The sequence below is a fragment of the Gossypium arboreum genome, chromosome 1 (assembly GCF_025698485.1).
Source record: "Gossypium arboreum isolate Shixiya-1 chromosome 1, ASM2569848v2, whole genome shotgun sequence".
Taxonomy (NCBI): domain Eukaryota; kingdom Viridiplantae; phylum Streptophyta; class Magnoliopsida; order Malvales; family Malvaceae; genus Gossypium; species Gossypium arboreum.
Window position 1 is genome coordinate 78,175,271 of NC_069070.1, and position 22,954 is coordinate 78,198,224.

The 22,954-nt window shown below is 35.3% G+C and overlaps 1 long non-coding RNA gene across 1 annotated transcript; it reads left to right on the forward strand.

The window, feature by feature from the left end:
* Window positions 1–12,424: 12,424 nt before the first annotated feature.
* LOC128293440 (uncharacterized) lies at window positions 12,425–13,836 on the forward strand. The gene is made up of 2 exons (XR_008283628.1): window positions 12,425–12,966; window positions 13,100–13,836. It is a non-coding gene; the product is annotated as an uncharacterized LOC128293440 (long non-coding RNA).
* The last annotated feature ends 9,118 nt before the right edge of the window (window positions 13,837–22,954 follow it).

Here is a 22,954-nt window from a genome sequence, read left to right on the forward strand (position 1 = left end):
AGGAAAATGTCAACAAAGTGTTGAAATATTAAAGAAAACATTAAAAGAAGCTCTCGTATTGATTCAACCTAAGTCAGGTAAGGCGTAAGAGATTTACAGTGCAACTTCGCATAGTGGTTTGGGTTGTGTATTGATGCAAGAAATAAAAGTAGTTACTTATGCATCCAGACAATTGAAGCCGCATGAAAAGAATTATCTGACGCGTGATTTAAAACTAGTTGTAGTTGTATTTGCATTAAAAATTTGGAGACATTACTTGTACAGGGAAAAGTGCTTTATTTACACAGATCATAAGAGTTTGAAGTATTTTTTTACATAGAAATAATTGAATTTGAGATGGAGAAGCTGGATTGAATTTTTGAAAGACTATGACTGCATAATTGACTACCACCCCTATAAGAAAAATGTAGTAGTAGATGTTCTAAATAGGAAATCTTTGGCAACTTTGAAAACAATGAATGTTTATTTGAAAATGAAACCATCTAGTGGGCTGATAGTTAAATTAAGAATAAAGCCAACTTTGTTACAAAGAGTGAAAAATGCTCAGAAGGAATATGAAAATATGTTGATGATTAAGAATCAACTTGAGGATGGGAAGAATAGTGGATTTGAGATAGACAGTAAAGGAACTTTGAGACTTTAGGGTAGATTATATGTACCTAATCAAGAATAGTTGAAGTAAAGTATCCTTTCTAAAGCTATTCATGTTTAATTTGCATTACATCTAGGAAGCAATAAGATGTACCAAGATTTGAAGTCATTTTATTGGTGGAAAAGAATGAAACAATACATAGTTGAGTATGTTTCGAAATGTTTAACATGCAAACAAGTAAAAGCAGAGCATCAAGTTCCATTGAGCCTGATAAAACTGACAATGATACTAGAGTGGAAATAGGAAATAATCACAATAGATTTTGTAACCGAATTACCACTCTCGTTGAAGAAGAAAGACACTATTTGGATGATAGTTGATCGATTATCAAAATTTGCTCATTTCTTACCAGTATAGAGTGATTATTTAATGGGAAAATATGCAAAGCTATATATAGATGAGATAGTAAGGTTGCATGGGGTGCTAGCATCAATTATTTTTTTATAAAGATCCACAGTTTACATCAAAGTTCTGGGATAAACTGCATGAAGCTTTAGGCACAAGGTTAAATTTCAGTACTACATTCCACCCTCAGACGGATGGGTAATCAAAATAGGTAATTCAAAATTTAGAAGACGTGTTGACAAGTTGTATGATCGAGTTCGAAGGTAGTTGAGAAAACTATTTACCTTTGGTTGAATTCACTTACAACAACAATTATCAATCTAGTATCCAAATGGCACCGTATAAGGCATTATATGGGGGAAATGTAGAACTTTGGTGTGTAGAACTTTGGTGTGTTGGATAGAGTTAAATGAAAATAAGGTAGTGTGTCCAGATTTGATCAAGGAAACAAAAAAGAAAGTAAAGATTATCAGGGATAGGTTAAAGGTAGCCTCCGATAGACAAAAATTTTATGTTGATCTTAAAAGCAAGGACATCAAGTACAGTGTGGGTGAAAAGGTGTTTTTGAAAGTTTCACGATGGAAAAAGGTTCTTTGATTTGAGAAGAAAGGAAAACTAAGTCCAAGATTCATTGGATCATATGAGATTTTAGAGTGGGTTGGTCCAGTTGAATATCGACTAGTATTACCACCAGATTTGGACAGAATTCATAATGTGTTTCATGTATCTATGCTGTAAAAATATTGATCTGATTTGTCTCATGTGATTACATCAAAAGTGATAGAGATTCAACCGGATTTGACTTATGAAGAATAACTAATAAGGATACTTGCTCGAGAGGTTAAAGAATTGAGAAATAAAAGAGTTTCATTGGTAAAGGTCTTATGGAGACATCATAATACAGAGGAGGCTACCTGGGAAACAGATGAGATAATGAGACAGCAGTATCCATAATTGTTTACATTAGGTAAAATTTCAAGGATGAAATTTTTATTAAAAGAGGGAGACTTGTAACAAGCATGTTTTGTCTTGAAGCTAGGTACAGTGATGAATCGAGTCAGGAAATAGTAGTGAATTTTTGAAATTTGACTAAATAGAAATTTTGAGTATTAAATTAGGAAGTACTTAGACCCGATAGGAAATTAGAAAATATTTTTGAGATAGAAAATTTTAAGTAGAAACTTAGACTAAATTGAAAGAGTATAAAAATTGTTGGGTGGAAGTAGGAATTTAGAAAGTTATGAGAATTTATGTAAATAATGGAAAAACAAGGAAGAACTAATAGGAAATGTTGTCAAATTAAAATATGATTCATACATGGACTTTTGAAGATGATTAAGGGTAAAATAGTAATAGTTAAATAAGATATTTATAAATGTAACCATTAGGGTCAAAGTGTAAAGATGACAGGCGAAAGGACTAGCTAGAAATTTGACCTTTTTCAAATAAAAATCATAAGATTTTTTTAGTAGAATAGTGTATAAGAGTGGAGAAAAGATGAAAGTCATCACCTTTCTCACATATCCCAACCGTCACCCCCCATTTCACTCCACAAAACTCTTTTCTTTTTATTCCATCTAGTTCCTTTCAACCATTTTTAGCCATTCCAAACTCATCTTCTTCCATTTTTTTGGTGTTTTCTTGCTAAAAATCATAGATATAGCTAGTAATCATCTTGATTTCATGAGAAGAGTTTCCATAGCTACAGAAAGAAGGAGAAAGTTAGGGATTTAGTGATGATATCAAGTAGTAAGGTAAGAAATGATGAAAACTTTCATTACATACATGTTTATTTCAACAAAGTAGGATAGAAAAGTTATTTGATTGGAGTTTAGCATGTTAATAATATGTTTTTTATAAAGTATTGAAAAAAAAAAGAAGAAGATTGAAGACCAAATTAAAGGAAAAGAAAAGATAAGGTTAAAAAGTAGGAAGGAAGGAACAAATCATCTTAAATTTTGGTTGTAAGTACTTTAAGTAGTTAATTTTGTTTGATTTATGTTAATTAGATAATTATGTTAAATAAGTAGTTTAAGTATTATATTAATGATGTTATGAGAAGTATTTAGTAGAGGTAAGTAATGTAAATATTATAAATTGTGGTTTTGGTGTACCATTATATGATGAATTGTGGTGATAAAGAAAAGGACTAAATCAAAAGAAATTAAAATATGTTATCATATTTTGAGTATGTGGAAAGTGGGTTTAGATAAGTAATGTAAAAATTCAGTTGTTGTATATGATGAAAGTGAATAGAAATTTACAAGTTTTAATTTCATTATTGTAATAAGGACTAAATTGTGAAAAATATAAAGTTGTATTATTTTTTTTCAAGTGAATGAATTTAAAGGTTTGATAAAAGGAAAAGCCCAAGTAGACGAGTCCCAAACTATTAGGATATAGATGGCCTGCCATTAAGGAAAATTAGCTCGCTTATCGTATTATGTTGCACTTTGTTGCTTATCAATATTATTTTACACTTTGGTGCTTATTGTTATTTGCACATCGTGCTTATTGATATATGATATGCATTAATAAATTCATTATCAATTCATATCCATATATCCTAAGTGTTCAGCTAGTGTACATTGGGCTATAATATCGTAATTTAGCTATTATTAATTAATATGTTACGATAATGGTAAGCACGATTTTTGAAAATTGTTGAACTTCAAGGACTAAATTGATATGAAGTATATGTTTATATAATAAATATAATTTAAATTTATCATTAGTGCATTTTAAAAATCTTGAAGTACTTACTAAATCTTCACAAACTTACTGTGTTAATTTCTAACTCGTATGTACAGTAGATCCCGTCGGCTAATATAGAGGTCGAGTGCATCCCATCTAATCACCACTCCAAGTGACAAGATTATATGTAAGAATTTTGGGGTTAGTATGGCATGTACATAGGTTCTTGGTTTAGGTGAATGTTAGATGGAGTAAATGCAAACTTTGGAAATCTTATTATTTTGGTGATCTAATGATATATTTTGTTAGTATTGGAAATGAATTTATAAGGGTTTAACATATGCATGCATATATGATGTTATTATATGGCTATTTTGATGAAATTAAATGAGGTTGAGGTGAATTGAATTGGTTTTGAAGTTTTGGATTGTTTTGAATCAATGAAGGGTTTTTTAGCAGTTTTTCCAACTGTTTTTGCCTTAGTTTAATCCAAGTTATAGATACCTGGGTAAGGTATTGATACCTGGGTCTTAAAATAAAAAAATTTCAAAACAAAAAGCAATTTTGTTATCGATGTTGAACGCTAGTTACTAATACCTATTCTTAAGGTATCGATTCTTTCATTAATATCTTGAAATTTTGGAGTTCCAGAATGCTATTTTGGTATCTATATTCATCAGAGGTATAAATACTTTTATATAGGTATCGATACCTTATGTTTTAGTATCGATACTTGTCCCCTGTATTGATTGAAAATCATATTGACTTTATTTCTAAACATACTCGATTAATCGGTAAAGTTCCAAAACTTCTAGAATAATATTATCAGATTGATTAATTGAAAATTTCATCGTTTAATGTTCAAAGCACCTAGGGATTAGCCATGATTGCTTTGACACTATATGTAATATTCCTATATCGGGTTCCAAGGGTCGGATCGGGTATAGGGGTGTTACAAAAACTCTACCACTGAATATAAAACATATTTCAAAATGCTGGAAAAGATCGAACATGACTACTCAAATCAGAAAGTTATTCCTGGGATTCTTGGTTTCCATTTTATAGGAAGGCTCTACTATCTAATATGGAAAAGACTACAAGAGTTTAAAAAATGTTTCTCATTAGAAGCATTTTACTGAAAAGTTATCACATGATTCTCAAGGATAAAAATCATAAATTTATCTTGATTTTCCATATTTCTATCTAATGGCTACATTTTTTCAGTCTAATGATTGAACTTAAAGTAGGTTTGCAACAAACAATGAAGGCTATTGACGTGGCTAACTATAAGGCAAAAATGTGCATTATAGTAAAATGCGTCCTACATGGCGCACTTTTACCTTATAAGATGCCACGTCGGCCGAAAGTATTCCCAACAGAACGTGCTTTTTCCACACAGCATCCACCCTAACCAAAAAAAACATTTTTCCCTAATTAATAAAAAAAACCCAACCTACTTTCCTAATTGTTTTAGGAATAGAATTTTTGACCTTATTTTGCCCAAATCCTGTCTATAAAAAAAAAAAAAAACCTATCAAAGCCTTGTAGATTCTATTAAGTTTCCATATTTGTGTCTTTCTTGGGTTTTGAATTTCTTGAGAGTTTGCCATTCTTGTAGAAAAGATGGACACAATTTTTCATAATTTTTTATCTATGATTTAAAACATTAAAATTCATGAATACTTATTATTAATATAATTTTAATAATTAATTTAATATATTTTTTATAAATTTTATCTTAGTGCAATAAAATAGTTATCTAATTTTTTTATAAAATCTTAAACCCTAAACTTTACATCTTAAAAAGGAATTTTATTAAACTATTATGTTTCTTCCCCAAATTGTTTTGAGATTACTTCTCGAAATGTGTTTTTTTAGAGTTATCTATGTTTAAATGAGAAAGATTTTCACACCCTTCAAGATTAGAGAGGAATTAAGGGATGAAATCTTGATATTTACATAGACTTCAACACCCATAATCCCCTCAATATTAAGTTCTATTCAATTTCTTAGTTCATCCCATAATTAAGGGCGAGTGTTTGATTGAATAAAATTGAATCAAATAAAAAATTTTAGAGTTAGTCGAGTTTATGAGTCTTATTTTATCATCCTAACTCAATTTAAATTTTTCTCAAATCGAGTAGTATGAAATGAAATTTGAGTCAAGTCGAATTAATTTATTTTATGTAAATTAAAATTTTAACAAGTAATATAAAAATCTGTTATAATATGATTAAAGTTCAAATTAAAGAAAATAAATAGCATATATATAATATTTGAAAACTCTTTTAAAACAAAATGAAAATTACTATCATAAACTTGATTTAATTATTTACTTATTTAAAACCTCAAATTTATCACTTGAAATTTTAAAAAAATTATAAATGAGAATTTTACATGTTTTAAGATTTTAATAAATTTTAATAAACTTTAATTTTCTTTACTTTATATATATTTATAAAGTTTTGTAAATATTTTGAATGTTAGAAGATTATTGTGAATTTTATTTTAATTTGTACATTTTCAAAACTATTAGGGATGTAAGGGATATTTACATCAATTTATCATTCGAGTTATTCAAATTATTTGAGTTGTAAAATTCAACTTGACTCATCAAATTAATTATTTGAGTTGATTCAAACTTGAAATTAAAAAAATTAATTTTTTTAATCTAATCGAGTTTTGCTCACCGTTACTAATAGTACTTCCCTCTGGTTTTTTTAATATAAAAAACTCAAACAAGCCTTGACACCTATGGGTGATTCATCTAAAACTCATAAGGAAACTCTAACCATAAATCTTATAAATAACCATCCTACTTGTTTATTTTTCACAAAAAAATCCAAAATTCCCTACTATATATGTACACCCTAACCCACAAACTTATCTCCTTGATTTTATTTTCTAAACATTGAGTTTGACATATCAAAATAACCTCGTTCTTATGGAGATTGCAAGAAGGACATGTCACTTAGTTTGCAACATCAATGAATGAAGAGCGAGTGTGTCACACCTCTTACCCGAGTTTATACTTAAACCCGAATAAAAAATGTTACATTTTTGAGTTAATCACTTCAATAAAGTTTAAATTATTCATTCATATTCCACTAATCTTTTAGACCTATCGCATTAAATTTCACTTAAATTCATATAACTTTTAATACTAATATTTCATAACAAAGCAGTCCACTATGAAATAGTCACATTATTATTCATATCCCATTCTTCGAGATTGATGATCAAATTTTGTTTGAAATTCCCGAGACTAGACATCTTGTTACTTGTATAAAAAAATTTAACCAAAATTTTTAAGCAAGCCAATTAATACATTTTCTTTTCTTCAAATTTTCCCTTATTCTGTTGCTAGGCAGCTGTAACCCTTCTCCACTAACAATTATTTACCCTTTAGAACAAACTCATATAAGGTTTTTGTTTGTTTCTCTTGAAAATAGGCACATTAAGATTTTAGACGCATAAATTTCATCTCCTAAATCTTTTTGTACAATTTTTTTTAATGATTTCTCAAAGTCAGGAGAACCTGAAATCAATTTGACCTTGTCTCACTTAAATTTATTTATCTCATAATCTACAATATTTTTGCTTAAACTACTTCTTATATACAAAATTGGATTTATTAATATTTAATTTTATACTTGGTTCAACATTTAACCCAATTTTTTTAAGTTTTAGTGAATTTTCAAAGTTAAATTACCAACTGTGTAAAAACAGTTTTAGTGAAAAAATTTGCTCTTCCATAGTTTGATTATGTAAGTTACTATTATTTCATTATCCACAATTCAAATGCACTCTTATATTCCATTCACATTTGAGATTTCTTAATCATTTCTCGTGCAATTCATGGATTATTCAGGGATTTAACTCATTTTACATAAATTAAACACTTTCACTTACTATTACTCTTAACACCAATTTAATCACTTTTATTTTTGGTGAATAAAAATATACAAAGGAGAAAAATTAGACACTCAAAGGAGGCTCTTCAAACAATCTTAAACCTAGGCTCCTAGTATGAACTGACTTAGCCAGCTGTCAGTAATTAAATTTTCCTCGCGAGGAATAAATTGAATTTTCCACTGCTCTATCTTCCTCAAGATAAGATGAATTTTCCTAACCAAAGCAAAGCTAAAGTTCTTTGAAGAATCCTCCAGGATGACATTAATAGCTTCAATACTATCAGTTTGGATTATGATTTTCTTGAAACACCAATCCAGAATAAGATTTAGCCCATTAAGTATTCCCCAGAGCTCTGCCTCTAAAATAGTGCAATTGCCCAAGTATTTGGTGAACCCAATAATCCATTCACCCTTATGATCTCTCACACAACCACCATCTATAGTGAAGCCTTCATCAAACCTCACCGAGCCATCTGTGCTCAGACTCACCTAACTGTTAGGTAAGGGCCAAAGATGAAGATAACTTCGTCCTATATAAGATGAAATCATTGAGGTAGAGGAATATTATCTCGCCCAACTGTAAGAGATTTTAATAATTTCGTCAGCACCCCATGTAATACCTTGGAAAATGAACAGGTTTTGATTTTTCCAAATACGCTACACTATAATCCCAAAAAGACATGGCCAAATGATTCCACCCCAAGAAGAAGAATGGCTCTGAAGATTGTTCCTCATCTTATCAAGAAGAGATCCAGAATAAAAAGCAGAATGATCTTACTGTGGGATAAGCTTATCCCAAATGGCTCTAGCAACATTACAATCTCTGAGTATATGCAAAACATCCTCATAATCATTTCCACAAAGGCTACATGCACTGCTACTCTCGAAGCCTCGTCTTACCCTCTCAGCATTTGTTAAGAGACATTGTTTTAGAGCCAGCTAGATGAAAAAAACGAATCTGATGAGGGCCATGAAACTTTCATGGTATTTCTCAGAGCCACTCTTTTAAGTTGAAAGTGCCTTCTCAAATCTTCTCATAAGCGCTTTTGAGAGAGAAAAAGCTAGTCGAGGTAGTTCCCCAGATAATCCTATCAGGACCTGACGAAGGATGAGGTGGTGGAATGCTTATTATTTTGTTGATGATCTCCTCAGAAACCCAAGGTCTAAAAAGATCCAACTTTCAAGAGCCATCACTAGTAACCATGCTATTAAGAGAACAATCTGGAAAAAGGTTAGCAGAATAAGGAATAAACATGAATAAGATACCACAATTGGGAATCCAGGGGTTGTGCTAGCACATGATGTTATTTCTGTCTCCGACTTACCAGATTAAGTTCTCACGAATGAGGGGCCACACCTTAGAAATGGATCTTCATAAAAATGAAAACTGACTCCTTAACAAGTCATCTGGTAAACCGCTAGGAATTATATGTTTTGACCTAAATACCTAAACCTAGAGGGAATTAGTATTAGAAATAATTTTCAAACCAACCTCAATCATGAAAGAGGTATTGTGGTCCTTCAGCCGTTTGAGACCAAGACCTCCGTGAGACTTAGGTTGGCACACCGAATCCCAGCTAACTAGGGTCATTTTTGAGCTTCCATTATGAACTCCCCAGACAAATTTTTGAACTATGCGCTCAATCTCATCACAGACATCTTTGGGAATCATCATTGTTTGCATGAAATAGCTTGGAATCGAGAGAAGAATAGATTGCGCCAAAGTAACCCTTCAAGCTAAAGAAAGCTAATTGGCATCCCAACTTGACAATTTATTATGCACCTTTTCCACCACAAAATTCAAGGTACTGTTGGTGACTTTGTCATGAAAAGGTGGAACTCCAAGATAATGGCCTAAATTAGTAACTTTCTGAAAACTAAAAAAATTATTAATACGCTCCCCTAAGACGTCATCCACACCTTTTGAGAAAAAATATTATTTTGTGAATTAATTTGATGACCCAAATAGTTACAAAACTCATCTAAAATAGTTTTAATGACCCGGGCTTGATTTTCATCAGCATGACCAAAAAGAATCAAGTCATCGGCAAAGAAAAGATGGGATAACGATGGGCCACCACGGGAAAGCCTAATAGAAGACCAATTACCCACATTGATAGCTTTGCAGATACTATGACCTAGCCACTCTATGCAAAGAATAAACAGATAGGGAGATAAAAGACATCTCTGACGAATGCCCCTAGCTGGTCGAAATTTCTAGGTTGGGACACCATTCCACAAGACCTGCATAGTGGAACTAGAAATTGCAGACATAATAAAATTTCGTAAGAAAATAGGAATAAATATAGTTTGGAGTCACGCCTCAATGAAATACCACCATACTCGATCAAAGGCTTTTTCTAGGTCGATTTTGATGGCCATCCATTTCCTATTTTTCGCATACCTCTCATGGAGTGAATGACCTCTTGAGCAATGATAATGTTATCAGTGATATTCCGTCCTACAACAAAACCAACTTGCTCGGGAGCTAAGAGCCTTGGAAAGACCACTTTAAATCAGTTGGCAATAATCTTCATGACCAGCTTATAAAGAACAGAACATAAGCTGATTGGTTGGAATTGAGAGAAATCTATAGGATTCTGAGTTTTAGGGATAAGCACAATAAGTGAATTATTTAACTCCGAATCAATGTGTTTTCCTGCAAAGGCCTCTTTAACCTATGCACCAATCAAGATACCGACATGGTCCCATTGGCTGTGATAAAATAGGGCATGAAAACCATCACTCCCAAAAGCCTTCAAGGGTGCCATATCAAAAAGAGCGTCTTTAATTTCCTCATCCGACACTTGTCTGTTGAGGGTATTAAAATCCTTATCTTTAAGACACAGAAAAGCAACAGAAGGGAAATCTCTCCTTAGCCCAGGATGCTCGCCATACAGATTAGAATAGAAATTAATTGCTTCAAGCTTCAGTTGATCGTCATCCATAATCCACTCCCCTAAACCATTCTTTAAAGCAGTAATTCTATTCTGTTTACGTCTTCTCAATGTGCTTGAGTGAAAGAATTTTGTGTTGCAATCCCCCAAAACCAACCAATCACAACGCGCTTTTTGTTGCCAAAGAATCTCTTCATGATGAAGCACATTCTCTAGTTATTCTCTCACATCCATCTCGACTTGCTTAAAAAACTCCAAGTTAGTTCTATCACGTTCAATCTCAATATGCTCCAGTTTACGATACAGGAAATTTTTTACGAGTAAAATATGGCCATAAACCTCTTTCTTCCAGATCTTAACTTGATCAGTGAACTTAGAATGAAGGGACGACATGCTTACAGACATCTTCCAATTCTCTTTAACAAATTCTAAAAATAAGGGTGCTCAATCCAACCAGCTAGAAATATGAACGGGCACCCTTGTAAAGAATAGGCATTAGGAAAAAGAGACAATTTAAGATGCTTGTGGTCAGATTTAAGCTGAGGTAAATGGGTCACCATTGAGTTCAGAAAATTTGTGTTCCAAGCAATATTGCATATAGCCTTGTCCAAGCGCTCAACAATCCCCTCTTTTTGCCAAGTGAACTGTGGCCCCCAGAAGCCTAAATCATGAAGTTGGGCAGAATCCATAAAATTACCAAAGAAAGGACACATTTTCCCAAGAACTCGTCCTTTTTTTTCTCACTAGATGCGACTATGGCATTAAAGTCACCAATCGCTACCCATGGAGACCCATCTAAAGAACAGAACTTTGCAAAGCCTCCCAAAGGTGTTTCCTTTTCTGGCTATTATGACTACCATACACAAAGGAAACCAGAAGAGGATGCCAAAAAAAGCTATCACTAACTTCGGCTAAGACAAATTGGGGATGACTTTAGAGCACCTCTACACTAACCGAATCCCTCCACCCAATCTAGATACCTCTTGAAAAACTGACTGCTTCCGCACGATGAGAATTGTGAAAACTAAGCTTCGTAATAACCAAATTTTCTTTCTCCCCACTGACCCTAATTTCTAAAAGGCTGATCAAATCTGGTCTATGTTCCTAATTATAACCCCGAAAAACTCTAACAAATTTAGAACTTGTACATTCCTGAAAATTCCAAGAAAAGATAGTATAATTCATAAATAAAATAAATATAAGAAAAAAACTAATCTCGTAAAGGAGCTCAGACACTGTCAGATTTGACGTTCAATTTATCTGCAGAAATTTTAGCTTGCACACTAATGAGCTCTGCCATAGAGCCCATAGCTTTGGGGAGAGAGACTTGTGAACTACTGGCCGGTTTGAATTTTCCCCCATGCCCACGAATAGATTTAAATAAAGATTTCCCACTAAGTCCATTTCTTTTTCTGCTCTCAACACTATGCCATTTAGGAATATTTGAGGAGTTTAAACGTGCCTTTGATTTGGATTTATTATCCATTTTTCTTGGAAAGTAACAACAATATACTTTTTGGGGTCTAGAGCATTAGAAGTTACACCCACTTTAGCCACAGGATGTTTTTCAAAAGTAGGATTCAAGTGTATAGAGGTAGCCTTATTATTTGAAAAGGGAATAGGAATTATAGGGTTTTTTTGCTATTACCCGTTGCTCCTTCTAAGCCCACGTTAATGGCCTTTAAAAACTAGCCCACAGCCCTCTGTGATTCAAAACGATCTGCAGCCCCAATACCCATTTGTGTAAGGACCATAGTCGAATGTGGCTCAAAATTATCTGCCAAATGTGGCTCAGAATTATATATCGAATGTGGCCCAGAATTATCAGCCGAATGTGGCCCAGAATTATCAAAATTCACTTCCCTAATCCTTGGCGACAGACAAGCTATTAGTCCCGACTCATGTCTCACATTAGTGTCCCCCAAAGACCAAGAAATTGGGCCTGGCCCACCTTCAACAACAGAGCCTGAAAAACCTTCACCTAAATTAAACACAGCCACCGCCCCAGACCTTTGACCTATTCTTTGCTTTTAAGTTTCTTAATAAAAACCCTTTGAATAAACCCAGTCATTTCAGGCTCCTTAGAAGGTGCTTCCGAATCTGGCGTTAGGGATTTAGGAGCCATTGAAGATAACTTTCCAAATCGGGAACCCACCCGATTTCCATCTGAGTTTTTCTTTTTTTATCCACGAATCCCTTCCTGTTTGCGCCGAGATTTGCACTCAACAACATCTACGGGCCAAAGGGTTTACCTACCATCGGAAAAGCATCTCCCTTCATTGCCGAAGCTATTTCACCGTTCAACGAATTTCTTGGAATTTCTATATCGTCATGACCGCTCTGACCTGTCAAAGAAGAGGGACATAAATTTTTAAGGTTTCCATACTTACCACAAGAGAAACATAACTCGAATAAGGCCTCAAATTCCACACATTGGAGTCAACCATTGACGAACACTTGAGAGGTAAGTGATTTTTCTAAATCTACGAAAACAGCCATTCAGGTGAATTGGCCTCTCTCTCGGTTATCTATTTTAATATCCAGTTTAATCACTTCAACCAAACTTCCAATTTCCTTTAAGATCTTTTCTGGTACAGGAATCCTGGTAGACCCGGAAAGTGGATCCAAGCTAACACACCATAGGGGAATAGTCTGGACGGGTCGAAATCCATTGACCACGGTTGGACCGTGAGATAGTGTCCAAACAATCTAGGGACCTGGTGTTAGCGCCACATCATAGTCGACCTGACACTAGAAACAAACAAGCTAATATCCATTAGCAACATCCATTAGGCGAAAGGATTGTGTAGGTTTCCAGAGACTATTGATACAGGTACAAAGAGCCTCATAGCATATATTGCGTCCAAGCAACTTGACCACCACGATGAGCTCCATTCTTTTGATCAAGATTTTGGTAATGCAATCCGAGAAGTCAATGGTAGGAATACCATTAAGGTTGAATCTACGAATATCCCCTTCTTCAAACTCTAAATCGAAATTACCAGCACCATCAAGAAAGTTCGGAGCCAAGCCTTCCAATAGTTTATCTTTTCATGAAACTCCGCTTACCGGGGACGAGTCAACCACCATATTTGTCAGAGAGTCATCACATCCATCTTTGAATCGAACTTTTTTGGTATTACGATCAGCGGTGGATCTTCTCCCTCGCTAATCCGATCATCGAACAAAGTTTCAGCGCTGACCATGTTCCTCAAAAAATTAATGTTCCCAATTTAATCACTTTAATACTTATATCACTGAACATATATTGGTATGTATCATAAAATAATTTGAATATACAAAACATTATACTTTTGATTATTATTCAATTTAATCCTTTAAGCTCACATATTACTAACATATGAATTCATTTACATCCTCCCTCCTCATTTGAAATCTTATAATCTACATACATCATAACTTATGATTTACTTCTCATCACTACTACTTTTATTAAATTTGTAACACCTCAAACCCGGCCTAAACGTTATGTCTGAATCTGGAGGTGTCACAAATAAGGGTTTTGAAAACTGAGTCGTTTCGACAAATCATTCAAGTTTTACAACTCATATTCATTAATATCTACTATCGAAAGTGTTATTTAATTCATTTATTTGCCAAAGCCTAATTTACAGCGGAAGTCATAGAAAGTGTTACATTTGAAAATCCCGTTCATATTTTTGGGAAAACCTTTGTTCTAGTAAAAAAAATGTTTTTAGATAACCGTCGCAAATAAAGTGTTAAAACGAAAATCCAAATCCCAAAATTTAACCAAACAGTCCAGAGAGTCCAATTATTACAAAACTCTAGAAATAATCCTTAAAGTAAATTAAAAACCTTTATTTAAAGTCTGATCATAGTCTAGTGGTCACTACAAGACTCCGCTGCACCGATCCGCCTACATCTGTGGATTACTTAAACAAAACAGATAGACAAAAGTGAGTTTTCATAAACTCAGTGTATAACCCAATAGATATAGACATGCTAATCATACAGAAATCACATATACAGTAGTATTCAAATTCGAACTTAAGTCCTTTACAGATACAAATAACATAATAAGATACGCAAAACAGATATACAGAATCCTACCCCCATCCTCTACACACCAACTCTGACCATCCTATGACAACATCTGGGGTTAAAAACACCCACCTATCCCTACACACCATATGTGTCATTACGACACGTATCAGATAATATGCAGCCAAGCTGCTAGAATATAGGTGTAGGTCGCCATACAGAACACTTCCTCCACGTATACAATCTCCACCCCAAACATAATTACAGAATACAGATATAGAAATATCATGCTTAACATGCTCGCATACATATATTAGATATATATAGCAGAATAATCAGACAAGCATAACAGTGTCCTACTCAGAGCAAACTATCAGAATATCAGATCACATAATCTAAGGGTTGGTTAGCCCTTACCAACCCTATGATAGGCCCACAGTTGATCGGAACAACCCGTGCAACCCTAGGGAAAATTTAAAAAATATGGGCCCACATGCCCGTGTGGCTTGCCGGTGTGGGCCCACATGTAACAGCCCAGTTTTAGCTAAATTGGAACAATAGTTTTGAAACCATAAATCTGAAGTCATAAAATTATTTTAATATTATTTTTGGTGTTTATAGTATGTTAATTGATATGTGTGAAAGTTTCGTGTGAAAATTTTATTGTTTGTGTGCTCGATTTGATAAAAGGACTTAATCGCGTAAAATGCAAAAATGATTTGCTATTTGTTAAAGTGCTAAATTGTTGTGTTCTTTTTAATGTGGAGGCCTTGAAATGAAAGTAGGCCATTAAATAATAGCATGGACGGTAGTGGACAACCATTTTAAAACTTTTATATTATTTCATTAAGGTTAATAAGGTAATTAAGTTAATAAATGATAATATAATAAAACAAAAAAAATTAAAATGGCCATGCATGTTGTTCATCTATTGATCGAAACTAAAAAAGAAAAAGAAAGAAAAAGAGAAAGCTAGGTTCGGCCTTGGTTTTCTTTAATTAAGGTATGGATTTTGTTCGGGTTTTAATAATTTTTACTTTTTTGAGATCGTTGCTTCAAATACTAGCTAATGCTTGAATTTTTGAATTGGTTGTGACAGCCCTAGTGTGACCCTAGTCGGAAAATGGTTTCGGGACCACAAAACCGAGTCATAAAAAAATAATTAATTGCTATATTCTATGCTTATTATGTGTGTACATGAGTATGTGGAAGTTTCATTCTCTAATTTTGCCAATTGCATGAGAAATTATTAAATAGGGATCAATATGAGACATAGTGAAATATGATAGGCTAATTTTAAATGGCTTATTAGTGCATGTTAACACAAAGGTGGACTTGCATGTCAAGTTGCCCAATTTCTTTATAGTGGCCGCCAAGATGGAATGTTGATGGGCAATACATATGTTTAATTAGGTATTATAATAAGAAATTGGGTTATTGGAAATAAAATAATGTTAGTAAAGAAGGAAAAGAAAAAATGCTCATCTCTCTTCTCCATTGCCGTGACTTGAGAAGAAGAAGGAGTGTTCATGTTTTCTTTCTTTTGCAATTGCCGTAACTAGAGGAAGGGAAGAAGGAAGATTCACCAAGGTGGTCCTCTAGATTAAGGTATGTTCAAGGGTATCTTTGGAAGTATATACAACCTTTGGGTGATGAGTCTAAATTCTATCTATCTCATGGTTGGATTTGGGGTTGATGGAGAGTTAGAATTTGGCTAAGGAGCCTAAAAATTTTGTTTGATTCCTTGATGCTATTAGCATGCTAGTTATATGGATGTGTTAAGTTGCTTGGGATGTTAGCATGAAAGTTGGAATTTTTAAGCTAATTTGTTGGAAGTGCCGAATTTAGGACTAAGAAGAGAATGAGTATTCGGCTAACATAGTGAAAAGGTAGGTGTTGTCGATTGTTAGATTTAGACCATGGGAGTGGCTATAATGGGCATTAAGATGTAGAACTTAAGAAATGTAGTTATATGTGAATTTACATGATGTTACAAATAGATGTGAAAATATATGCTAGATTAGGAAAATTTGATTAAGTGTTCATGAGATGAAATTAGGTGTTTAAAAGATGTTATAGTTGACATTGTATATATATACATACATTCGACCATCTAATTGAGTATGAAGGTGGTGTTAAATCTAATTGTGATGCCCATTTGGAAGTGTATATATATATAAATATACATAAGTATGCCTGTCAGTGATGTTACCTTTAATTATGTGTATAATCGACTAAATGGGTAATTAGTGAGGATGGTTGCGAATATACAAACATACATATGCATGTGTAATTGAATTATGAATGTTTAGCAAGATGGTTAAACTAGTTGATTTATTGATTAAGCTCAAGGAGTTAAAGGAGGAGAATCAAGCAAGGGAAAGACGAAGGTCATCGAGTAGCCGACTTGGAACTATTTTACCCAACACAAGGTAAGTCACTAAGCATATATTTTGTATTGATTTAAATAGACATAATGTCTATGTAATTATGCCGAAAGGAATAATAAATTTATATACATGTATGTATGTGGTGATGAAAGTATTGAATGAAAAGAAAAGAGGTGAGATGTATTGAGTTGTTGATTTCGGCACTAAGTGTGCGGGTATAAACATTTATGATCACGAGATTGGCACTAAGTGTGCGGGTTTAAAATTTGTACAGCACTAAGTGTGCGAGTTTGATTATATAGCACTAAGTGTGCGAGTTGATTATATAGCACTAAGTGTGCGAGTTGAATATATAGCACTAAGTGTGCGGACTCACTATATGTTTTTGAATCACTATTGACACTGAGTGTGCGACATTATTGAGTTGATCACGGACAGCGGATCGGGTAAGTACCTTGAGTTCATGGCTAATAGGCGCTATGTCTATATTTGGAGTTGAGCTTGGTAAGTTTTGAACCTATGTGACAATTTTAATTGAAGTCACGTACATAAGAATTATCGTGGAATAAGTGAAAGGTCATTTAGTTGTATGATTGTAACGAAAACAAAATGATGTATAAAATGCCTCAAATATCCTATTGATTAGTATATGGAATGTGAATGTGTAACTTGGTATGAGATTGAACCGAAGGTCTAAGGAACTATGGTATAGTTCGGTTTGGATGGAGTAATTAGCCTCGTTCCATTTTGTTTCCTCTTGTGATAATGTTATTAATGGATGGTAGTGCATTGCTTATGACTTACTGAGTTATATACTCATTCGGTGTTTGCTTGTCACCTATTTTAGGTTCCTTGGACTCGTCTTTTTGCGTGCTCGGACCGTCATCTAAGTCATCACACCGGATTGCAACTTTTTGGGGTATCTTCTTCTTAGTTGGTCTAGGAGAACATTTCGCATGTATAGGCTATTATGTTTTGTTGAACTTTGGTATGTAAACTTTAGCCATGCGAAAATGGCATAAATATTAAGTTGAATTTTGGTCCTATGATACTTCGTCATAAGTCTTAGTAAAATTGGTTTGATAATGTTGTCATGGCTGATTATTCTCGTGTTAAATTCATGATATGTATGATGAATTATTAGTTAGATTAAGGAAAAATCACAAAATAGGCATAGTTTGCTTTAGTAACAGATGCTGGTGGCAGCAGTGATGTGAGATTGAAAAATCACTAAAAATAGTAGGAATGGAATTAAATAACGAATAAATTATGTAATCGAAGCTTGATGAGTCTATTCTCATATGGAAGAAACGAAACGAACATATGAGCTGTATGTTAGGAGATAATTAAACTCTTGTGAAACAGGGCCAGAGCGAATTCTGGATCCCCTGTTCCGACTTTAGAAATTCACCATAAATTAATCAGAGACAATTAGAAGTCATTCCTTATATGTATAGATTCCCTTTTGAGTCTAGTTTCATTAGAAACAATCGGCATAAGCATTGAAGCTCTGTAAAGGGAAATATCTAAGTCGTAATGCATGAGGGTCAGAGTAGTCAAACCCTGAAACAGGGGTGACTTTAACTAATAAACTGTACCAATTGGCCCAACCAAAAATTCTACAAAAATTCTACCATATAGATATAGGAGTCTAGTTCTCGGGAAAGTTTACGGAACTGGATTTTGAGTTTCAGAACTCAAGATATGATTTTTGAAGCGACTAGTGCGCAGATTGGCAGCTTGTCTGGGAAATTTTTAATAAGTGGTTTGAAGTCTGTTAACACCTCGTGTTCGACTCCGGCGACGGTCTCGGGTTCGGGGTGTTACAATTTAATTGGTATCAGAGCTATGGTTTAGTCAGTTCTAGGACTACCATAGCGCGTATGAGTCTAGCTATACATGCCTTAATGTTAATGTTTAAATGTGTGATGACTTCTGACGGTTAAAATTTTTGTTTTGATTAGTAAATAGATCCCGGTGTAGAGAGAACCTTCGCGGATGACGTTGAAAGTGTAGCGGCTGCTCCTGCACAAGGGACGCCGCCTGTTGAACCTCAGTCATCTGCGAATAATCAAGGTGAGGGGGCTAAACAAGCCTTCTTTACCATGATGAATGAGTGGGTCGCATAATATGCCCGAACCAATCCGGCTGTCCAAAATTCCGAATTTGAATAATCCACCCCAAGAGCCCGTAATGCCATCGATTCGATCCTGTGAGGCTGAGTAAGCCACCTGTAGACTTGATTAGGAAGCGCGGGGCCGAGGAGTTCAGGGCCATAGTTACTGATGATGCCGAAAGGGCCGAGTTCTAGCTTGATAACACCATTCGGGTGTTTGATGAACTGTCATGCACACCCGATGAATGTCTAAAGTGTGCTATATCCTTGTTGCGGGACTCAGCCTACTATTGGTGGAGGACCTTGATTTCTATAGTCCCAAACGAACGAGTTACTTGGGATTTCTTTCAAACGGAATTTCGAAAGAAATATATTAGTCAACGGTTCATCGATCAAAAACGTAAGGAATTTTTGGAACTCAAGCAAGGCCGTATGACAGTATCCGAATACGAACATGAGTTCGTAAGACTCAGTCGGTATGCTCGGGAGTGTGTGGCCGATGAGGTTGCTATGTGCAAAAGATTTGAAGAAGGATTGAATGAAGATTTAAAGCTACTAGTGGGTATTTTAGAGATAAAAGAATTCGTAACACTAGTTGAACGAGCCTGCAAGGCGGAAGAACTTGGAAAGGAGAAGAAGAAGGCTGAATTTGAAGCTAGAGACTATCGTAAAAGATCGACGGGTAAAGCTCCATTCTCGGTACGTAAAGAAGTTCGAGAGGACACTAATAAATCGAGGATGACGGCAGAATTTCCATTAGAGCACGACCATCGACGGACTCGAGCTACTTGGTAGCTAGTGTGGGCAATAATCGTCAAGAGAAACCCGAATGTCCCCAATGCGAAGACGACACCTAGGTGAATGTTGGGGTAAGTTTACTAACAGGGCTGTTATGGATGCGGTTCAAGGACCACTTCATTAGAGATTGCACGGAGCTTGATGAGAAGAATAAGATGCAAGGTGCAAGACCTAGTGGAATGACAACTAGAGGTAGATCACCGAGAATTTCGGGGGTAGGGGTGGTAGTCGAGAGGGGCCTCGATCACTACTGTTCGAGCCGAGACCAGTACTCTGCTAGAGCATATGCCATTCGCAGACGAGAGGAGGCATCCTCCCCGATGTCATCACCGGTACATTCACTCTCTTTGATACTAATGTGATTGCATTGATTGACCCCGGCTCTACTCATTCATATGTATGTGAAACCTTAGCATCCAAGAAGACTCTACACCGTTGAGTCTCTTGAGTTCGTAATTCAGTGTCAAACCCTTTGGGTCAATACGCACTTGTTGATAAAGTGTGTAAGAGATGCCCTCTAATAATCGAGAATCTGTTTTCCTACCGATTTGATGCTTTTACCGCTTGACGAATTTGATGTTATTCTTGGTATGGATTGGTTGATCGTACATGATGCAAGGTGAACGCAAAAGAAAACCATCGATTTGAGGGTGCAAATGATGAGGTAGTCCGAGTTGAGTCTACCAAGTTGAAGGGGTGTGCCGATAATATCTTCAATGACCGCCGAGATATGTGAAAAAGGTGTGAAACATACCTTGCGTATGTATTTGATAGCAAAGAGATGGAAAGGAAACTTGAATCATATCAGTGGTTTGTGAGTATTCAGATGTTTTTCCGAGGAGTTACCGGGTTGCCACCGGTTCGAGAGGTGGAATTCGCATCGAGATTGTACCGTACCACGCCAATCTCAATAGCCCCGTATCGTATGGCATTAACTAATTAAAAGAATTGAAAGTTCAATTGTAAGAGTTGATGGATAGAGGTTTCGCTCGACCGAGTTTCTCTCCATGGGCGCACCGTATTGTTTGTGAAAAGAAGGATGGAACCATGAGATTGTGCATCGACTATCGTCAGTTGAATAAAGTGACCATAAAGAATAAATACCCGTTGCCATGTATTGATGATTTGTTTGATCAATTAAAGGGAGCCTCAGATTTTCCAAGATAGATTTGAGATCCGGTTATTATCGATTGAGGGTTCGAGACTCGGACATACCCAAAACCGCTTTTAGAGCGAGGTACGGTCACTACAAATTCTTAGTGATGCCGTTTGGGCTCACTAATGCCCCTACGGTATTTATGGATTTAATGAATCGAGTGTTCGTGCCATACTTGGATCGATTTGTGGTTGTGTTTATTGATGATATTTTAGTTTATTCACAAGGTGAAGCCGAACACGCCGAGCATTTGAGGTTAGTATTACGATTTTGCGAGACAAGAAGTTATCGCAAAATTCATAAATGTGAATTTTGGTTGAAAGAGGTTAGCTTTTTGGGGCACGTGGTGTCCGTGACGGTGTTAGAGTGGATCCGAACAAAATTTTGGCCATACTCGATTGGAAACCTCCGAGGAATATTACTGAAGTTAGGAGCTTTTTAGGACTTGCTGGATACTACCGACGGTTTGTAAGGGGTTTCTCGATGATAGCTGCACCATTAACGAAACTACTCCAAAAAGATGTTGAGTTTGAATGGACAGAAAACTGTCAGAAGATTTCGATTGACTAAAGACCTGTTTAACCGAAGCTCCAGTGCTAGTACAACTGGAGTCCGGCAAAGAGTTTGTCATTTATAGTGATGCATCCTTACTTGGGCTAGGTTGTGTGTTGATGCAAGAAGGTCGAGTTGTAGCTTACGCGTCAAGACAATTAAAGCTGCATGAGAGAAACTATCCGACCCACGATCTTGAATTAGCAGCCATAGTATTCGCCTTGAAAATATGGCGACATTACTTGTTTGGAGAAAGGTGTCATATTTATTCGGACCACAAGAGTCTAAAATATCTGATGACTCAAAGAGATCTAAATCTACGACAAAGACGTTGGCTTGAGTTGTTGAAGGACTATGAACTTGTTATTGATTATCACCGGGAAAGGCTAACGTGGTTGCCGATGCTTTAAGTCGGAAAGCACTGTTTACTTTGAGAGCGGTGAATGCTCACTTATCCGTCTCACCCGATGGGGTGCTAGTAGCTGAATTAGAGGCCAAACCATTATTGATTCGTCAAATACTTGAATCCCAGAAAGTCGACGCTGAATTGGTCACTAAACGAGCTGAATGTGCTTCGAATGAGGAATCGGAGTTTCGGATTGACGACAATGATTGCTTGACGTTCAGAGGTCGATTATGTGTTCCAAGAAATTCGGAACTTATTTCAACGATTTTGGACGAGGCTCATAGTAGTCGAATGTCGGTCCACCGGGTAGTACTAAAATGTACAATGACCAAACGCCAATTTTGGTGGCCAGGTATGAAACGAGACATTTCTGAATTTGTCTCAAGGTGTTTGATATGTCAACAAGTGAAAGCGGAACATCAAGTGCCATCGGGATTACTTCAGCCAATCATGATACCCGAATGGAAATGGGATCGAATAATAATGGACTTCAGATCGGGTTACCGTTGACTCAAAGTAAGAAAGACTCGATGCGGGTCATTGTCGATAGGTTGACCAAGTCCGCTCATTTTATCCTCGTCTGCGGATTTTTCGCTCGATAAATTGGCGTAATTATATGTCTCCCAAATAGTTCGATTGCATGGGGTACCCATTTCCATTGTGTCGGATAGAGACCCAAGATTTACCTCGCGATTTTGGAAGAAATTACAAGAAGCATTGGGTACTAAGATGCATTTAGCACCGCATTTCACCCCAGATCGATGGCCAATCTGAACGAACAATTCAGATACTCGAGGATATGTTGAGATGTTGCGTCTTAGAGTTTTGTGGTTCATGGGAAAGATATTTGCCTTTGATTGAATTCGCTTACAACAATAGCTTTCAATCAAGCATTAAGATGGCACTTTACGAGGCTTTATACGGTCGTAAATGCCGAACCCCATTGTTTTGGACGGAACAAAGTGAAAGTAAAATCTTTGGGGTTGATTTGATTAAGGATGCTGAGCAGAA